This window comes from Choloepus didactylus, chromosome 2 (genome assembly GCF_015220235.1).
Source record: "Choloepus didactylus isolate mChoDid1 chromosome 2, mChoDid1.pri, whole genome shotgun sequence".
NCBI classification, from domain to species: domain Eukaryota; kingdom Metazoa; phylum Chordata; class Mammalia; order Pilosa; family Megalonychidae; genus Choloepus; species Choloepus didactylus.
The window spans coordinates 168,468,637-168,490,772 of NC_051308.1; positions in this window are offsets into that span (position 1 = coordinate 168,468,637).

Consider the following 22,136-nt stretch of genomic DNA (forward strand, 5'->3'; position numbering starts at 1 on the left):
CAAAAAGCTAGCCTGTTTTATAAGAATTGAAAGTTTAGCTGGCAGAATACTTTTAGATCCTTTTCTCTTTTTTTGCTTTTAAGTATGAAGAAGAGTAGGCCAGTTGCTTTCAAGCATTTTTAGCAGCATTTATTTTGCAAAAGAAAATGTATGCAAAATACCAACACAAAAAACACAGGAAGTGGACTGCTTCAGTTCTAGCCTGAGGAAGTAGGTATCAGAACACATCCTGCTTGGCATCTGCCTCAACCTGCAGTAGCCCATGAAGCACAAGTACAGACCCTCAGGACACTGGGGAGCATGGTACTGAACAAACATTTGTGAATAAAAATTATTCATGACATGATAGAGACAGAGAGTTTCTCAGAAACCATTAAGGAATGCAAATATGCATCAAATATAATTGTTCTGTTTTTATTTTTTAATGTTCAGATAATCAATATAACATTTTTTTACAATTTTGCTTCCATGAACATGGATATGTTTTACCTCTATAATTTTTCGGAAGAATTTAAGTTTTGAAAGAATTTTTGGATAGAATTCTTGGTATATCTATAAATAACTACCTCAAAATTTAAAGAATTTAAAATTTTTCAGCATAGCACTTCACTTTCAAACATTTCCTGGTTTGGGCAACAAATATGCAAATTTAAGAAATTTGACATTGTTGACACCTTCAGTTAACTTTTCTCTGTAAGTTATAATAGTAATTGAGAAAACACTGAGGTACCTGATAAGCTCAGAGCAAATTCTACTAAATGGAGGATATTGCCAGTTCTATTTTTTTTTTAATTAAATGTTGTATTATTTCCAGTGGTTCTCTGAGAAGCAGGCACCAAGACAGAATTAAATGAGGAAGGATTTTATTAAGGGGAGACCTGCGACAAAAAACAGGAAAAGAGCTGGAGAAGGCTGGGAGTTGTCAAACAGTGATGCAACTCTAACACCAAGTGAAGAAGAGGAAGGACACTGATGGCAGGACCTAGGCTGTAGAGGGACATCATGAAGCCCATTCTTGCCATCACTATCAATGTGTAAATATTTCAGCCCAAATGTTTCCACAAGCACCATCTCTTTACTACCAGGTTACCCTTTTCTAAAATAGTCAAATAAGTCATCTATGATTCTTTACAATGGTTCTCCAAACAATAATTTGTAGATGCTGCAAAATTATAGCCTTCTAAAATGTATTCATTGCAGGCAGAGTATAAATATCTATGTAAAAGTCCCTATAAGTTGAGATATTACAAAGTGGATTTAGAAAATTTGAAAGTCAAACATCACACCCTGATCTGCTTAATTTGTTCAGTACTTCCCTTTCTTGTGAAAATAAAACTTGACATTTCCCATTGTACAGGCTTTGTATTCAATAACTGCAATTTTCTAAAAGCTTCAAAAGCTGGTGTCTTCCGGTGCTATATTCATTGAAAATTTTCATTAAAGATTTCAAACTCATTTTCAATAAATGTAACAAAAATTTAGAGGATGTGTTTACATGAAAAGTTCAATACCATTATGGGACACTGAGATGGGTTTACAAAATAGTTGTTCAAAGGCTCAAGAATTTCTAAAGTCTGATTGGTGATGGATCGCAGAGAGAAAGTATGTATTTCCATGCTGCAGTATATTTTGTAATTCAACATGGAGTTCATCACAAAAATGTAACTCAGTTGCGCGGTGTGCGTATGTCTACATTTTTACAATTATGGCTTCAATTTTGATTGGTAGAATATCAGAGCTTTGTTTGGATGTAAGTATACAACATGTGTGTTGTGCAATCAATTTCAAGTACATTTCTTCTCTATAGGTGTGCTGGTTTGAATCTATTATGTCTCCCAAAAAGCCATATTCTTTTAATCCAATCTTGTAGGTGGAGAGTTATTATGGGTGGGATCTTTTGATTAGGTTGCTTCCATGGAGATGTTACCCACCCAACTGTGGGTGAGACCTTTTGATTAGACTATTTCCATGGAGGTGTGAGCCCACCCTTTCGAGGTGGGTCTTGATTGGTTTACTGGAGTCCTAAAGAGAGTTCAGGGGCTGACACAAACCCAGACGCTTGGAGATGCAGACAGAAAGATGTTTAGAGATGCAAAGCTAAGAGATGAAGCCCAAAGTTTGCTCCGGAGAAGCTAAGAGAGGACCCCTACATGCTTAGAGACAAATGCCCTGGGAGAACAAGTAAGAATGCACAGGAGATGAGAGAGAAAGGCTAAGAGAGATAGAAGCCCAGAGACATTTTGGAGAAAGCCATTTTGAAACCAGAACACGAGCATAAGCTAGCCACTTGCTTTCCCATCTGACAGAGGTGTTCCAGATGCCATCAGCCTTTCTTCAGTGAAGAAACTTTTGTTGTTAATGCCTTAGTTTGGACACCTTTATGGCCTTAAAACTGTAAATCTGTAACCTAATAAATATCCTTTATAAAAGCCAATCCATTTCTGGTATTTTGCATAATAGCAGCTTTAGTAACCAGAACAATAAGTTTCTTAATTTAGTAAGAACATTATTTTTACAAGGCTGTGCTTTGTGTTAAAAATCTCTTCATATTATTATCATAAAACTCAATAATTTTAACTTTCATGAGGAACTTTACCATTGAACTTAAAACATTCACAATATTAGATATTTCATCTTTGAGATAATAAATTTCCAAAAGCTTTTCTTTGATTCCATGAATTGGATGAAAAAAACAAACAATTGTTGGAATCAATTTAACTGATTTTATATTTGAAGCATTTGACAATGCTAATATTAAATTGGCAAATATTTAACTGTTTATGAATTTCTTGTAGTGTAGACAACATATCCACATCTTTTAATAGTTTCTTAGACTTTTCTGTCTCTAATACCCTGTCACTGATAAAGTGAACTGTCATTTTATTTCTCATATCTGCACAAGAAAACTTAGAATTTAAAAAAATGAGCAAGAAATTATTCCAGAAAAAATGTTTTTTATCTAAATGAAAAAATCATGCTTTCTAGAATTATATGTAAATGCTCATTCTGAAAATGCATGTGTTACATCACCATCTTTGGACATGGTCTTCAAATAACCATTAACTTTTGAAATAGATGCTGATGATGCTTCAGCAGATTTGTGTTTTCTGGTTTGCAAGTGACCAGATACAGCCCTCATGTTGGTTGTAATATTGACCAACACCTTATGGAAAATACATGCTGCTCATCATTCATTTCTTCAAGAAGTAAAATTCTGTACTTAATATTTTATGAAATAAAGCATTACTTCATTTAAATCATTACTGCTGAAAGAGTATGTTGGGAAATACAATACTGTTAATCAAACAGTAAAATAGTTTACATCATACAATAAATGAAACAATTTTGGGAAGGGCATTCAATACATTACATATGCTCTAAAACAGGACAGCCAGCCTCTATTTTCTATACATATTGCATCTATATCCTAGCAATAATTTCTTACATTTCCCACTGACTCTGCATAACTGTGGCCTGGTGGCTTTGTGTGTCTTTTAAATTGTATCACAAGCTTCATCACAAATGGCTGGAACACGAAGCATAGCAGGAGCCTTATTGTTGAATCCTTCTTCTACTACCACCTGAGACCAAAAAGAATTACCTGTTTCTAGACTACAGGCAAAATGATTTAATGATGTGTTGAAATGGGTACACTGTTCACTAGATATGCATGCTGTATTTGAAAGGGAGTATTGGTTTGTTGCACCTGGAAAGAAAGGGTCAGGACACAGATTCAGGTTACCATTAGTCACCTTTCAGATTTAACCATGAATTCAAGTGAGAAATCTTTTAACTACACATGCATTTCACATACTACTTAGTATGACTATGGCAGTTGCACTTTCAGGGATAAAGAAAGGAAAAGAGGTAGATAAAAGGTGGAGGCCTACTGTCACTGGTCAATGAAATGGACTTAGAGAAGGAGATTGGTGCACAGAAGTTTATAGAAGAGGATTCGTGGGTTCAAAACGTTTGGTAGAGGTAAAGAAGCAGGGATTGGCAGAGGAAGAAGCTGAGGAGCAATGCAGCCACAACAAACACTTCAGCTAATTCTTTGGGGAGCTCTGGAGCTAGAATGACTCTTCAGATTGTCCCAAAATGAGAAGAGGTCAGACATGTATTCCTCCACAATTATTAGTCATTAGATTTAGATGTCCTTTGACAGTGATTGGATAAAGCAACATAAATCCAACTGAGGACATGTTTTGGAATTAAGCTAATTGATTTTATATTTTAAGCATTTGGAGTGGAATGCAGCTGAGGGCTGTCAGCTGCCAACCACTCTCAACAGCTGAAAAATGTGTGCTTCTGTCCTTGGGGGAACTGGAGAGGCACACTTCAGCATCTACCACATCTACTAAACATATCCCAGTCTATCTTAATTAGGCTATTAATAAAAATTCCTCATTAAAAAATGAGAAACCTGGAATAATGCTAAGGTAGACAGAAGCCAAGATAGTAGGTATCATTTAGCTCTTTCCAGGCAACTGGGATGTATTAACAAGTATTACCATTCTCTCCTAAATCTCCTCCTACTCTGGCCTCCTTATAGTCTCTTATTCAGTCTCTTCCTCTGCCCACCTCTTAAATGTTTGTCTTTCCCCAAGGATCTAATCTTAGCCATCTCTTATCATTCTATATAAATTTAGGGCAATCTCATCTACATCCATGGCTTCATTCATTCAAAACCATTTTTTTCATGGATTTCATGTGACAGACACTGTGCTGATTTCTGGGATACCCCCCAGCACCACCACCACCCCCCCCCCCCCCGCAAAAGAAAGGATGTGGAGATTTTAGTTCAGTGGAAAAGTCAGACAAGATATAAAATTTTATACATTGGTTCCTCAAAAAAGTTAAACAGAATAACCATATGACCCAGAAATCCGGTTCCTAATTATATACCCAAAATAATCGAAAACAGCAACCCCAATACTTGTTTGTCACTGTTCATAGCAGCATTATTCACAATAGGCAAAAGGTAGAAGCAACCCAAATGTCCATCAACAGATTAATGGATAAATGAAATGTGTTATTCAGCTAAAAATGGAATCAGGTACTGATACATGCTATAACATGGAAGAATCTTGAAAAATTACGTTAAGTGAAATAAGCCAAACACAAAAGTACAAATATTGTATGAGTCCACATAAATGAAATATACATAATAAACAAATTAATAGATTCAGAAAATAAATTAGAGGCTATCAGGGACTGGGGGAAGGGGGATATTGGGAGTTATTGCCTAATGGGTACAGAGGTTCTATGTAGGTGATGAAAAAGTTTTGGAAATAGATAGTGGTGATGGTTGCATAACATTATGATTGTCATTAATGCCACTGAATTGTACACTTAAAAATGGCTAAAATGGAAAATTTTGTTATGTATACACTTTCAAAATAATATATATACATACACACACACACACACACACACATATATATAGATGCAATAGAGGTAAACACATAATTCTACGGGAGCATATAGAAGATTCTTCAAGGGGCACCTAATCCAAATCCAGTGGAGGAGCTTAGGGTCAAGGAAGACTTTCTGCCAAAGATACTTGAAAGAAGAATAGGAATTAGTGAAGAGGAGCAGGGAAGGTTTCCCAGATAAAAGAAGGAGCATGGCACATTGAAGCAGATGCAAATATTTTAGCACGGATGGGGTTTACATGCATGAAATAGAGCTGCGGCTAGACAAGGGACATATTAGAGTTTGAACTTTATCTTGAAAGCTATAGTGAGGGTCAGAAAGATTTCAAGTGAAATAACATAATCAGATTGCATTCTGGATAATCAGATTAGCAACAGCAAGGGAAATGGTATGGATTGAAAAAGATGTGGTAATCAAAGAATCCAGGAAGAAATTCTAGGGGCCTGATCTATATCACTTCAAGTAATGTTGGAATAAAGAGGACTAATTTGGAAGACACTATAAAGAAGTATAAAACAAACTGAAGGTGAGGCTGAGGGAAATGGAGGTATTATGGATGATGCTAAGTTTTTTCACTTGGGTAACTGGCTTGATATTGGTGTCACTCAGTAAGAAGGAAAATAATATAGAAGAAGGAGTATGCTTAGGAGTAAGAACTGATGAGTTCTATTTTTAATTTTTGCATCTGAAGTGCTTGTGAGGCAACCAAGAGAAGATATACAATAGGACGTTGCATATATATGATTGGATTTGAGAAGAGTACGTGGGCTAGAGATATTTATTCTGAGTGGTCTGTACCATATTGGTGATTCTAGAAGCCATGAGAGAAAACAAGACTAACCCAGAAAAGCATAAACAGCGATGAGAGAAAGATAAATTAATCCTAGGAGACATCAAAATTTATGGAGTGAATAGAGGAAGAAAAGACTTCCAAGAAGGCTGAGCATTCAGAAAGAAGAAATACCTGGAAAATGAAATACCATGGGAAACAAGGGAGGCAGTAGTTTGAAGAAGATAGGAGTGGTAAAAAAAAAAAAAATCAGTGAAACATTTAGTCATATTAGAGCAGAACTTAGAAGTGTCCATTATTTAGCAACAAAAATTGTATTAAAAATCTTGTCAAGAGCAGTTTCAATTGTGGGGCAGAAGCCAGACTGCAGTTGACTGAGGACTGAATTGAAGAAGAGGCGGTATAAACATGAATAGGACATACTTTCAGGGATAAAGAGAGAAGAGATAGGAGATAAAAAGAAGCGTAGCGTTGAGGTAGTAGGATTTGTTGTTGCTTTTAAGATTAAAGAGACTCAAATGAAAGAGAAAGTTTGAAGACACACAAGAGAAAAATGATACTTGGAACTGAGTTACTGAGGAGACAAGCTTGAGAAGAAAATCCTTAAACAGGAGGAGGGTTTCCTACTGGGATGTTAAGAGAAAAAGGTAAGGATGGGTACAGATGCCAGTGAGTGTGTAGGGACAAGTTAATGGGATTTCCTCCTAACTCCTTCCATTTCCACTGTGAAGCAGTGGATCATCTAAGGGTGACAGGATACATGATAGTACAGTTAAAGATATTTAAAGAAAGTGAAGCTGGTTTGAATCATTGTGCAGACTTGAAGAGATGATTAGGAATGTGTAGAAAGTTTGCCATCTTCAACTGTTTCATACATCCTCTCTCAAGTCAATATCCCAAATCTAAATCAATTTCTCAGATTTTCTTCTGAACACCAGAAACTTTCAGGATGGCAGATACTTTGCATTCTTTTTTCTGGCACAAAGTATTATAGATAAAGTTCACTTGTGCCATATTTTCATTGATGTTTCCTGAGTTTTGTTCAATTTCTAGTGTGTTAACTACAATTCTATTTTTTCCCTACTAAGGAAGGCGTAATATAATATTGGAGAGTGATAACATGTATTACAAATTTTTTCAAAGCAAATTATCCTCAAATGTTTCACCTGTGAAACATTTCACAGGTGATAAAATCACCTATGTTTCTCAAAATATAAGAAACCAAGAGGTGATGACAAGTTGGTGGAGAAAGATTATGATTCTATTTTAAACGTTTGGGTTTGCGGTTACAGTAGAACTTTCAAATGTAAATACCCATCAGGTAGACCAGAATTTTTGGGTCTGCATTAAGATGCCTTGGAAGACAAGGGTTTAGATGTGAGATAAATGAAACAATCATTGGCTTAAAATGGATAAAGTGAATGTAGAGACAGATGAAAATATTAGACTGTTTTGGTAAGTCCATAGTTAGGCAAAGTGGGAAACGGATGGATTTGCCAGCCTACTACCCTTCATCTGCCCTTAGAGTCAGTCCTTGTGACTCTGGTAACTCAAGTCTGGAGAGCCTTATGAAGTGAAGGAGGCTCTACTTAGGGTCCATTCTCAGAGAGAACATCAGTGTAGTTCATAGGATGTTAGTGCTAAAAGGTATCTTAAAACCTATCTGCTCCAGGCACTTTATTTTGTAAATGAGTGGAAGGGAAAAAGGCCATGCTCTGAGTCAGGGGATAGAAAGCTTAGATAAACAAGGAGCTAAACTGTTAGTTTTACATTGCACAGGTTGTAGTGTCAAAGCCATAAATGGAACCCAAGTTTTCTAAACCTCTTTCAGGGTTCTTTCCAGATTCCACTAAGAAATATTCCAATTTTTTTTGTTGTTGTTGCAACAGGACAGAAAAAAAAATTCTGGGTTCTATTAAGAAAAAGTTCACTAGAGATTAATTAAACAGAAAATATTTTGGTTGAGAACAAAATTTAGCTAAAGAATATTTGGGTAATATACAATGTCTGGTTTCAATCAGTGACACTGACCAACAGAATGATCGCCTGAGACCAACGATCAAGACGTACTAGGCTTACTTCTTTTACTGCTTTGTCTGGAAAACAGGAAGGAATTGCCATTTTTAATGTAATTTGTAATAGGTGTTTCTTAGGTACTAAGAGTGAAATTTTTGTTCTAGTGAATAGTTTAAAACACCCCACCCCCCACAAAAAATAATTGATTTCCATTGTAAATTATTTTGACCAACTGACATTCATCCCCTTTGCCTAGGTGATGAGATATTAAAAAATAAGAGACCTTAAGGTAATAATGCTTTGCTCTAGTCTTTCTTTAGTGTCTTTTAGTCAGTAGCTCCCTTTTCCTTTAAATGATTTGTAATGCAAATGCAAGAATCTGAGGAGAAAGAAGTTTGATCTTGACCTCTTAAATTAACTGCATTTAAATAGTTCCAACTACAGGAAAGAGCAGACCTTCTTGCTTTTGGGGTGAAAGGAATCACAATTTGAAATGTCAGTTGCTTCAGGCAGGCACATCACATTGAATTGTATTTAAAGATAGCTTAAAGCTAGCTTCACACTGAATTCTAAAAGAAAAGTCAGTGAAGTTATCTCTTTTCATCTATATTAGAAAGGGAAAAGAATTTTAGAATTATTTACCATAGGAAAATGGTCCATGTTTATATAACAATCCACAGAGTTTAGCTTTTTTTCTGAAAAATCTAAAAACCCATGAAGTTATCCAACAATTGATATAAATTGGTATAATATCAGCATGTCTATAAAAAATGTAATGAAAAGAATAGAGGTAAAATTAATTACTTCAGTAATTATTTTGGATGGCAACAATGAAGATCTGTATTTAAAGATAATCTAAGGGGGACAAGACAAAAGGTTTCCAAAAATCTAGAAACTCAGAAAATCTGTGAAAACAAGTAAAGCCTTATCAGACAAAATATCTTCAAAAAGAGGATTGCCCCTCTTTCTGGTAGGCTCAGATAAAGATCCACATAACATTCCCAAGTTAGGCCAGTGATATTTTATCACCATAAATTATTTATAACACATCTGTTACCATAAATTATTTGCTAATTATTTTTTAAAAGGAAATCAAGTCTTCAAATAGACACAATTTAGAAAATAACAAGAACATGTCAAATTAAAAATAATAGATTGCAGCCAAAGTGATACTCAAAGGAAAATGTATAATCTTAAATATTTTTATTATTAAACTAAACTAAAAAGATAATAATAAAGGAAAGAAAAATTAGCAGTCAGGGATTTTTAAAAAATAAAACCTAGTGAAAACTGGAGAAGTAAAATAGATAAAAGCATAAATCAAAATATTAGTGAAAGAAAACAGAATTTCTTATGTGACAACCATATTGATCTCTTTCGGTTTACTTTTTCTGCCTCAGGATCTTCTCACAAGCTGTACTCTCAACCTGGAATGCTAACACCTCATGCTAACACTGACTAAATCCTTTCAAGGTCCCAGATTAAATAATATTGCTTCTGAGTCTTGCTTTAACCCCCAGATGGGTAAACTTTGTCTTTTATATGCTTCTGTAACACCCTAGCACTCATCATATTTATAATTACTCATTCATTGCTTCTCATCCCCACTAGATTGTAAGCTCCACAAGGATGATGTTTGACCATTTCACCAATGAACTTCTAGTGTCCAGTATAGACACTATATGCTCTGCCTATAATGGGGACTTGAACTATTTATGTTGAATGAATGAAAGAAGAAGCCTTGGGAGAAAAATCCAAAAGAATAAACTATTTGCTGGAAATTTACATCCAAATACACAAAATTAAGACTGAGAAGGAAAATAACAGATATTAACGAGATTTTATAATTGTCAGAAATTACTATGTGTAACCTTCTGTAAACATATTTTAAAATCTCAGTCAAATCAATAATTTCCTGCTCATACATAAGTGATGGGGAAAAAAGACACAAGGAAAAAATATTCCAAAAATCATAGGAAATTTTTATAAGATTTTAATATTATCTCTATGAAATTTCCTGCAACTTTGACAGAACAACTATCATTTTATAGAGCCAGTGTAACCTTTATGCCAAAATCTGACAAGTACAGTATGAAAGGAAATTTTAGGGATTTTGGGGGAAGTTGTCAGGGTAGGTAGCTTCAGGACTCAGTTGTTCCACTAAAAATACTAAACAAGCAGGAATTGTCTGAAACAATTATTTTGAAACTCTGGAAGCCAGAACACTCTATAGCATCCAGAGAAGAGCAGGAGGAAGAGGCTGATGAATGACAGTAAAGAACAACAAATTGTTCTGACTGCATGGTGGGTACCAGCACCCATTCCTTACTCTCATGGCAGGCCACCATGGTATCCAGTCCTTGGCTAGCTCACTGGTGACAGAAAGTGGCATAAAATCCTCTTGCCCAAGAACAGAGGTAGGCATGGCCGATTGCTGATCGTGCCTTATGACTAGGATCACCAAGTGTCCAGCTATAAGGACAGCTATTGTTTCAACCCTCCCCAGAAATGGGCAGAGTTGGTGGAGATATAAAGATGCAGTGCTTCCTCAAGGCCGTGCATGACAGTTGGCTAAATGACTGCATTTGCTGGGCAGGCCAGGAAAGCCCATCTTTGTGGAGCTGTTGGGGAAGTTTTTGACATTCATCCTCATACTCTCTCCAGGGCACTTTGGGGAAGGTCTGTGCCTCCATCTTGGGTCCCTGGCCCTGTTTTGGCTGGGAAAGACTGACTTGGGATAGTCGCTCAGGGGTGACCCGCCTCCCAGAATTTGCCTTCCAGGCAAAAGCAGCTTAAGACAATGAAAGAAGTGAAAAAAAAAAAAACTATAGCGGCAAAAAGTCTTGGACAAAGGCATGCCAGCTTCAAACACTTGGGAAAGGGAGGGCTGTCTCCTGGGAAACAGAGGGGACAACCAAACTCCTGAAAACAGGGACACTCCAAAACAATTAACAATCAAAAGCCCAAGATGAAACAGATGCCCAGAAAGATAGGGAAAACCCTGCACACTGAATCACCTTGGACAGGCCTTCTTGATAGGAGGGTTGAAGCTCAAGAAAATCTCTGTCTTATTACCAGCTGGTTACAAAACCAGAAAATAGACAACCCAATGAGAAAACCCCAGACTTAATATTTTAAAATATTAAAATGCACAGTGTGAAACAAAAGAGTATAAAACAAAGAAACAGAAGTAGTGGCCCATCCAAAGGAAAAGGATAAAAATACAGAAAACACCAAGGAAGAATGTGGACATACCAAAATAACCTTTTAAAAAAAGACCTTAAAATGCTCAAGGAGATGAAGGAAAGTAGAGAAAAAGAACTAAAGGATATCAGGAAAACAATGAATGACATATATGAGAATCTAAAGACATAGAAATTTTAAAAAGGAACCAAATAGAACTAATGAAGTTGAAGATCACAGTAACTGAAATGAAAAATGCCAAGGAGGGATTCAAGAACATGTGGGAGCTGGCAGAAGAAATAATTAGTGAACTTGAAGATAAGACACTTGAAATGAGTCAGGCTGAAGAGAAGAAAGAAAAGAGAAATATTAAAAGTGAAAATAACTATGACATATATGAAACATCATCAAGTGCATCAACATATGGATTATGGGAGCCCCAGCGGAGAAGAAAGAAAGGTGCAGAAGGAGTCATCAAAGAAATAATAAAAGTGAACTTCCCAAACTTAGCAAAAGATGTGATTATGCACATTTAAGAAGCTCAGAGAACACTAAACAAGATAAACATGAAGAAAAATACACTACATCATATACTGATCACACTATCAAATGCAAAGGACAAGGAGAGAGTTCTGAAAGCTACAAGAGGAAAGCAACATGTTATGTACAAGATGGCCCCAATTAAATTAAGTGCTGATTTCTCATCAGAAAGCATGGAGGTAAGAAGGCAGAGGGTTGAAATAATTAAAGTGCTGAAGGAAAACAACTGCCAACCAAGAATTTTATATCCAGAGAGACTCACTTTCAAAATGAGGGAGAGATTAAGATGTTCTCGATAAACAAAAGTTGAGAGTGTTCATCACCACTAGATCTGCCCTACAAGCTAAAAGGATTTCTTCAGACCAAAGGGAAAGGACACTAGACAGTGGTTCAAAGCAGCATAAAGACCTGTGGTAAAGGCAAACACTTGGGTAATTATGAATGCCAGTATTATTGTATAGTACTCTTAGGTATATAATTCCACTTCTTATTTCCTACAGGTGCTAAAATACAAATGCATAAAAAGTAATAATAAATCTAGGTTTTCAGATACACAATATACAAAGACATAAATGGTAACTAGTACAAAACACTGGTGGGGGGCAGGAGGGCTAGAGGAAAATTATATATGCATGTTATTGAAGTTAAGTTGGTATCAAGAAAAAGATGTTTGTTATACATTTGGGATGTTAAATTTTAACCCCATGGTAACCACAAGGAAAATAGATGAAAAATATATACAGAGTGTGGTGGTTTGGAGGCTGTATGTACCCCAGAAAGGATCATATGCTTTTAATCCTCCTGTGGGTAGGACCTTTTGGTTAGCTTATTTTAGTTGTGGAGTGTCCCAGGGTATGGTTCTGATCTTCTTGCTGGAGTCCTTTATCAGAGGATAAAGCACATACAGAAACAAAGAGATGACCTTCAGAGAAGCACCCAGAGAAGCTGAGAGATGGAGCAGTCAGAAGATGAAAGCAATGAAATCCAGGATGGAAGGACCAGAAGATGCTGGCCATGTGCCTTCCCATGTGACAGAGTCATCCCAGATGCCAGCAGACTGTCTTCAGAGTCCAGTTATCATCCTATTGATGCCTTGAGTTAGACATTTTCATGGCCTAAGAACTGTAAATTGTCAGTTAATAAATCCCTGTTGTAAAAGCCAACCCACTTCTGGTATATTGCATTTCATCAGCTTTAGCAAACAAAAACACAGACAGAAGTGAGAAGGCACTTAATACGGTACATCACAAAAAGCAAACAAATATAATAGTAGGCATTAACAGAAGTGAGAGACAAAAAGTTATGAGACTTACAAAGACTAAATAGCAAAATGGCAGAAGAAAGAAATATACCATGTAAGGAGGAGAAAAAAAAGCTGGGGTGGCTATACTAATATTGGATAAAATAGATGTTAAGTAAAAAACAGTTATGAGGGACAAATGTGTTGTTATATACTGATAAAGGGGTCAGTTCAACAGGAAGATGTAACAGTTACTGATATATCTGCACCTAATAGCAGAACCCCAAAATATATGAAGCAAATACTCAAAGAGTTAAAGGGAGACATTGATGGTTCTATGTTAATAGTAGGAGACTTTAACACACCACTCACAATAACAGATAGAACATCTAGTTAGAATATAAATAAGGAAGGTCTTGAATGACACCCAAAACCAGCTAGACCTAACAGACATGTATAGAACACTGTACCCAATAAAAACAGAATATGCATTCTTCTCAAATGCACATGGATCATTCTCCAGGGTAGACCATATGTTGGGTCACAAAACAAGTCTCAATAAATTTGTAAAAAATATTGACATCATACAATGTATATTTTCCAACCACAATGGGATAAAGGTAAAATTCAATAACAGATGGAGAAATGGAAAATTCACAAGTATGTTCAAATTAAACAACATACTCTTAAACAACCAATGAGTTAAAGAGGAAATCAGAAGAGAAATTAGGAAACATTGAGATGAATGACAATGAAAATACACCATAAAAAATTTATGGTATCAGTGCAAGCAAAACTGAGAGGGAAATTTATAGCCCTAAATCTTACAGAAAAAATAAGAAACACTTCAAGTCAGAGACCTAACCTGAACACTAGAAGGACTAGAGAAAAGAGAAAACTAAATCCAAAGTGAGCAGAAGAAAGGAAATAACAAATATTAAACCAGAGATAAATGAAATAAAAAACAAGCAAAAAAAAAAAACAAAAACAAAAAACAAAAACAATAGAGAGAACCAACAAACCCAAAGATTAGTTTTTTAAAAAGATAACCTATTTTCTTATACCATTGTTTGATTACGGTTTGTTAATTTTCTTGGGGTATGGTAGGAACATGTTGGAAGCAAACTAGTTATTTTAGGTTATCTGTTGTTCTTAATCCTTTGCTTTGTGTTTGTTTGAAATGTTGTGTTTTTTTGTTGTTTGTTTGTTTTAATTTTTTGATAAATAAAGTGAAAAAAAAGTAAGGAAAAGAAAAAAAAAAGATAACCTAGATGAAATGGACAAATTCTTAGAAACACACAAACTACCTACGTTGACTCAAGAAGAAACTGAAAATCTCAACAAATCAAATACTAGTAAAGAGATTGAATCAATAATCAAAAACCACCCAATAAAGAAAAGCCCAGGACCAGATGGCTTTACGGTGGAATTCTACCAAACATTTCAAGAAGACTTAAGTCCAATGATGCTCAAATCCTTCCAAATATTGAAGGGGAGGGAACACATCCTAATTTATTATACACAGCCAACATCACCCTCTTACCAAAACCATATAAAGATACCACAGGAAAACAAAACTACAGACCAATATCTCTTATGAATATAGATGTGAATATCCTCAACAAAATACTAACAAAACAAAACCACAACATATTAAAAGAATTATACAAATGGGATTTATCCCTGGTATGCAAGATTGTTTCAACATAAGAAAATCATTAATGTAGTATATCACATTAACAGAATGAAGGAAGAATCTATATGATCGTCTTAATTGATGGCAGAAAAGACATTTGATAAAATAAAGCACCCTTTCTTCATAAAGAACATTCCAGAACACTAGATACAATAAAGAACTTAGATGAAAAGCCCACAGCTAACATCATACTTAATAGTGAGAGAATGAAAGCTCTCTATCTAAGATCAGGAGAAGGATGCCCACGGTCACCATTGTTACACAGCATTGTGCTGGAGTTCTTGCTGGAGCAATTAGGCAAGAAAAACAAGTAAAAGGCATCCAACTTGGAAAGGAAGAAGTAAAAGTTTCCCTCTTTGAAGATGATATGGTCATATATACAGACATTTTCACATGGTTGTTCATAGCAGCATTATTCACATTGCCAAGAGATGGAAGCAACTAAAGTGTCCATTAATTGATGAATGGTTAAATGAAATACAGTATATACATACAATGGAATATTATTCAGCCAAGAAAGGAATGAGTCCTGATAAATGTGACATGGATGAACCTTGAGGACATAATTTTGAGTGAAATAAGCCAGACATAAAAAGGACAAATATTCTATGGTTTTATTGTTTGAAACAATTAGGGATAAAGCAAACTCATAGAGTCAAAATCTAGAATATAGATCACCAGGGAATGGGATGGGGATAAAGAATAGGAAGTTGAGGCTTAAAATGTACAAGGTTCCTATCTGGGATGATGGAAAAGTTTTGGTAATGTGTGGTAGTGACGGTACCACAACATTCTGAATGCAATTAATAGCAGTGAAATATATATTTGACTAGATTAAAAGGGGGAAATGTCAGACTGTATATATGGTAACAGAATAAAAACTAAAAAGAAAATCCATGGAACTACGCTACACAAACATTGAACCCTAATTTAAACAATGGAGTTTAATAGGTCAGTTATAAAAATGTGCTACCATCTATTGTAACAAATATTCCACACCAATGCAAATTGTTGCTAGTAGGGTGATGTATGGGAACCCTTATTTTATGCACGATTGTACTGTAAACCCACAACTTCTCTGATAAAAAAAGAGAGATCTTAGCAAACATAGCTAATTTCACTTAATATAACAGCAAAAATACTAAGTGGAATTCTATCAAATCCATTACAGAAATTATTAAAAGAATAATGTAACTTGACCAGATAGTTTATCTCAGGAACCTTAAAGATGGTAGATTTAGAAATATAGTAATATCTCAATGGATCAAAGGAAGAAAACTTATTGATCATATCAATAGACAGACTGAAAAGGACATTTGATCAACTTAGCAAGTTTCTGATAAAAATTCACAGCTGACTAGGATTGCTATGACCATATTTAATAGTGAAACATTAAGCAAGAGAAGGCGACAGAGACACAGTTCCATCTTCCATGCCATCTTTACTGATCCATAGGGGCTGCCCTGAAGCCGATGTTGAGAAGAATCCCCGAGGCTCATCAGGAAACAGTGCCATGACCAACTTTGCCATGAAAGAGGAAGATGCTGTGGTCACTAGAGACATTTCCTTCAAAGCAAGGCAAAGAAGACCACTAGGAGCAATTACATAATATCTAGCTTGAAATATCTAGCCAGCACAACAGCTGCAAGAAATAGAAATACAATGTAAACTCACTAGCATTGAATCAAAATTACCTTTATTTCAAGATGACCTGTGGTCCAACTAAAATGGAAAAGAAAAAATTGGAAAATAAAGACTAAAACTAATAAAAGAGTCTAGGAAAACTCTGGTAATAAAAAGTATGCAAAATTCAAGAGCTTTCCTTTATGGTTACAATAACCAGTTAAAAGATACAATGAAAAAAAATCATTAAGAATATAAACAAAAATATAAATACACACAAATAGATGTATTAAGAAATGTGTTAAGGATTTTTATGAAGAAAACAATGAATATTTGAAAAACAATGAAACTTTGAAAACAAGGAAACAATGAGACTTTGAAAACAATGAAACAAAAGGAGACTTGAATAAGTGAATGGCCATCTCATGGGTCCAGATGGAAAGAATCAATATTGATTTCTACATTAATTCATGTACCAAGTGTGCATTCTTTCAAATATGGGTAACTTGACCATATATAAATAACATATAAAAACAATTTAAAAATATTAATCAAAGAAAGAAGGAAATTTGTACTGTCAATTATTAAAAGATGTCATAAAATTAGAAAACTGTTTCATGAAGTATTAATCCAAGATGACACAAATAGGTAAATCTAATAGAATAGAAAATCCAGAAATACTCATTCCTGAGATCCATGTATATAGTACTTGATAAAGGTAGTCTTTTAGGGATGAAAGGATGTCAAAGGTGAATTTTTTGGAAATAATATTAGATCTCTACAGCATACAAAGACCACAAATTCCAAAAGCACTAAAAGAATTGGACACATAAAATTAAAACATGTTAAATCTAGGAGAAAATACAGATGAATATTCATATATTCTTGAGGGATGCAGGTAATGGGTTAAGTATAAAAATAAGAAAATGCTAAAAACAAAATATTGATAAACTAAATTTGAAAATATTTTAACAATTATATATCTCAAAACATTTTTAAAGATTTTTAAACAAATGAGAAAAGCTCAGAGCTCATATGTATAACAAAGAATAGACATCCTTAAGATCGAAGGAAAATATAAAAGACAAACACCCAAACAAAATATGGGAAGGTTACGAGTAGGCAAGTCACAAAACAATAAATTCATATGTCAATATATATATGAAAATATTCAGTTTCATTGGTACTCAAAAAAATACCAAAAGCAAAAAAAATGCACTTTCCCCCTACTAAACTGGTGAAACATTAAGAAAGAAATTAATGCCAAGATTTGGTTAAGATTAAGTATGACTGGTACCCTTATACACTGCTAATAGGAGTATTTGTTGATAGAAAATTTTTGGAGAGCAATTGAATAACTTTAAAATTATGGCTTCTCTATGACTTGGCAGTTTTATTTCTAGAAATTGATCCTAAAGAAATTGTTAAAGAAGGAACAAACAGGTAAATTAAAAATATGTTCACTGAAACATTGTTTTTTGGTAGTCAACAATTGAAAACTACCTAAGTAATCAATTATAGGGGATTTATTAAATAAATTCTGGTATATTCTTAATAATAAAAACACAATACAGTAACCACATAAATTGCTCAAAATATTTACAGAAATTGGAAAACATTCAAGATAAGTTAGTCTTTTTAAAAAGATAGGTTGTAAACCGAACGTATGGTATAATCCCAATGACAAAAATGTACACACACACAAACCCTAAGATACTTACAGTTATATCTAGGTGGTGGGAATACAGGTGATTTTCCATTAGTTAAACTTTTATAGAGAATACTTTTAAAATTAACGTTAACAATTGTGGTGCTTTAGAACTATGAACCCCAGAAAAACATGTTTTTAAACTTAATCATTCCTGTGGCTGTGAACTCTTGTAAACTGAACTTTTGGATTAAGTTGCTTCAGTTAAGGTGTGGCCCAGCTGAGTCAGCATGTGCCTATTACTGAAGGCCTTATAGGGAAAGTCACAAAGAAAGAGAAGGCCAGAGATAGCAGCCAGAAGCTGAAAGTCAACCATGAAAGAGAAGACAGAGGCCAGGACAAGTTGCCATGTGTATTGCCATGTCACAAAAAAACCAAGCACCAAGGATCACTAGCAGCCAGCCCAGAATACCACAGACTTCTGGGAACAAGCAGTAACTGATGATGCCTTGATTTTGGACTTCTCCTAGCTTCAGAACTGTGAGCCAATCAATTCCCATTAATTAAGACAACCCATTGCAGGGTATTTGTTTGGCTTCCAGGAAATTAAAATAACAATATATAAAAATAATTATTCACATACCTAGTTGTCAAAAAGATCCTAGGCAACATAATTATGTTCATAAAACATCAGTATCAGTTATTATATCTTGTAAAATAGCTTCGAGTTATTGTATTCCCTTGTGATAAATGACCTGAGACTTTCTGATTGTTGGAGACCTGTGTAAGTTTCTATAATTTTCTGTATAAGATTCTACTTACCTGTGTAAGTAGAATCCTCCAGTTGTGCATGCCTGGCTTCACCTACTGCCTTTAGTTTAAAAATTCCAATTTTTGGAACCCTTTCAACTATGGAAGTTTCCTAAGAACATCAAATAACCACATTTGTTAAGCCTTATCATCATGTAAAATAAAATATTAAAATATCTGGCCTTCAACTATGTTAAAGCACATAAGCTTTGTACATTGCTGGGGTTGTTTTCTGTTTGCTGGAATATTTATTTGATTTTAATTTTTATATACAATTTTTTATTACAAAAGATGTAGGCTTACAGAAAATCATGCAAACATCATGCAAAATGCAGTTCCCATATTTAACACTTTACATTAGTGTGGCACCTCTGTTACAATTGATGAAAGAATATGATTATAATTGTACTATTACCTGTAGTCCATAATTCATTAAGTTTCAATGTTTGTGTTGTACAGGCCTAAGTTTTTTTTAAAATGTTATTCTAATAACGTATATATAACTTAAAACTTCTCCATTATAACCATATTCAAATAAATAATTCAGTGATGTTAATTATATTACCAATGTTGTTCTACCACCGTTACCAAAATTCTTCCATCACCCCACACTGAAATTATGTATCACTTAGGCATTGATTCTTGATTTCCTACTCCCACTCTGGGACTTGAAAACCCATATTCTAGTTTCTGACTCTATGAATTTGCTTATTTTTATTATTTCATGTCAGTGAGATCATACAACATGTGTCCTTTCATATCTGGCTTATTTCATTCAACATGATGTCCTCAAGGTTCATCCATGTCACATGAATCAGGAATTCATTCCTTTTTATGGCTGAGTAATATTTCATTGTATGCATGTACCACATATTGTTTATCCATTCATATTTTGATGGACACTTGGGCTGTTTCCACTTTTGGCTACTGTGAATAAGCTCTCCATGACATCAGTTGGAAAATCTCTGTTCAAGTCCCTGCTTTCGATTCCATGGGGTATACATCTAGAAGTGGGGTTGTTGGGTCATATGGTAATTCCATACTTAACTTTCTGAGGATGTGTCCAACTCTTTTTCACAGTGGTGGCACCACATTACATTCCCACCAACAATAAATGAGTGTTCCTATTTCTCCACATCCTCTCCAACACTTATTTTTCATATTTTTAGTAATAGCCATTCTGGTGGGTGTGAAATGGTATCTCATTGTGGATTTCATTTGCATTTCCCTAATGGCTAATATTGTTCATCTTTTCATGTGCTTTTCAGCCATTTCTATATCTTCTTTGGAGCAATGTCTGTTCATGTCTTTTGACAAGTTTAATTAGTTTTTCTTTTTTTGTTGTAGCATTTTAGTAAACCTTTATATATTCTGGATATTAAAACCTTACCATATAAATGGTTTCCAAATATTATCCCCCATTCTATGTGTTGTCTTTTTACTTTCAGGATGAAGTCCTTTGAAGCACAAAGTTTTTAATTTTATAAAATCTCACTTACCTAAGTGTCCTTGGTTGCTATTGCTTTGTGGGTAAGATATTGCTGCCTAACACAAGGGCTTGAACTTGCTTCCCTATGTTTTCTTCTAGGAGTTTTACAGTTCTGATTCTTATATTTAGGTTCTTTGATCCATTTTGGGTTAATTTTTTGTACATGTTATGAAGTAGGGGGTCCTCCTTTAATCTTTTCCATGTGGTTATCCAGTTTTCCCAGCACCATTTGTTGAAGAGGCTATTCTTTTCCCATTGAGTGGACTTGGCATACTTGTCAAAAATCAATTGGCAAAATTTGCAAAGCCCCCATGAGGGATTGGGGAAAAATGTGGAAATATTAAACTTTCTCACCGGGGGAAATTCCTGATATTCCAACAAGCATTAGGGAAGACAATTTAATAAGTCGAGCCCTTGATCTTGGGGCTTTGCCCGTATGAAACTTATTCTTGCAAAGGAGAAGCTAAGCCTACTTATAATTATGCCTAGGAGTCACCCCCAGAGAACCTCTTTTGTTGCTCAGATGTGGACTTCTTCTCTCAGACCAACTCTTTAAATAAACTCACTACCCTTCCCCCTAAGTGGAATATGACTCCCAGGGTTGCAAGTCTCCCTGGCAACATGGTACATGACTCCCAGGGATAAGCCTGGCCCTGGCATCATGGGATTGAGAATGCCTTCTTGATCAAAAGGGGGAAAAGAAATGAAAAATAAATAAATAAATAAAGCTTCAGTGGCTGAGAGATTTCAGAGTTGAGAGGTCAATCTGGAGGTTATTCTTATGCATTATATAGATATTCCTTTTTAGTTTCTAGTGTATTAGAATAGCTAGAAGGAAATGCCTGAATCTGTTGAATGGCAATCCAGTAGACTTGATTCTTGATGATAACTGTATAACTATATGGCTTTTATTGTGTGACTGTGAGATAGTAAAAAACCTTTAACCAGTGGTATAGGCAGAATGTGTAACAAATAATGACAAAAGATATATAACTAATAGGGTGGATAAGGGGTATGGGGATTCTTTGGCTGTTCTTTTTTTTTTTTAATTTTTATATATTTTTTTCTTTATTTTGGAGTAATGAAAATGCTCAAAAAATGATCATGTGTGATACTGTGTGCCATAGATTTTATATTTTGGATGGATTATATGGTCTGTGAGTATATCTCAATAAAATTTGCATTAAACCAATCAGTTGGCCACAAATGTGAGGTTGATATCTGAACTCTAATTCCATTGGTATATATGTCCTGTCCTTTGCCTGTACCATGCTGTTTGATTTTGTAGTCAGTTTGAAATGGAGAAGTGTGAGTCTTCTAACTTCATTCTTTTTCAAAAATATTTTTTAGCTATTTGGGGCCCCTTAAACCTTCCATATAGATTTGATGACTGGCATTATGCTAGTATTATGTTGAGGCTTTGTGCAACTATATTCATAGGGGATACTGGTTTGGTAATTTTGTTTCTTATGGTATCCTTATCTGTGCTGGTATTAGGGTAATGTTGGCCCTCAAGAATGAGTTAGGAAGTGTTCCTTACTCTTCAATATTTTGGAAACATTTGAGCAGGATTCTAGCTAACCAAATCCAACAGCACATTGAAAAAGTATACACTATGATCAAGTGGGTTTACCCCAGGTATGCAAGCGTGGGTTCAACATAATA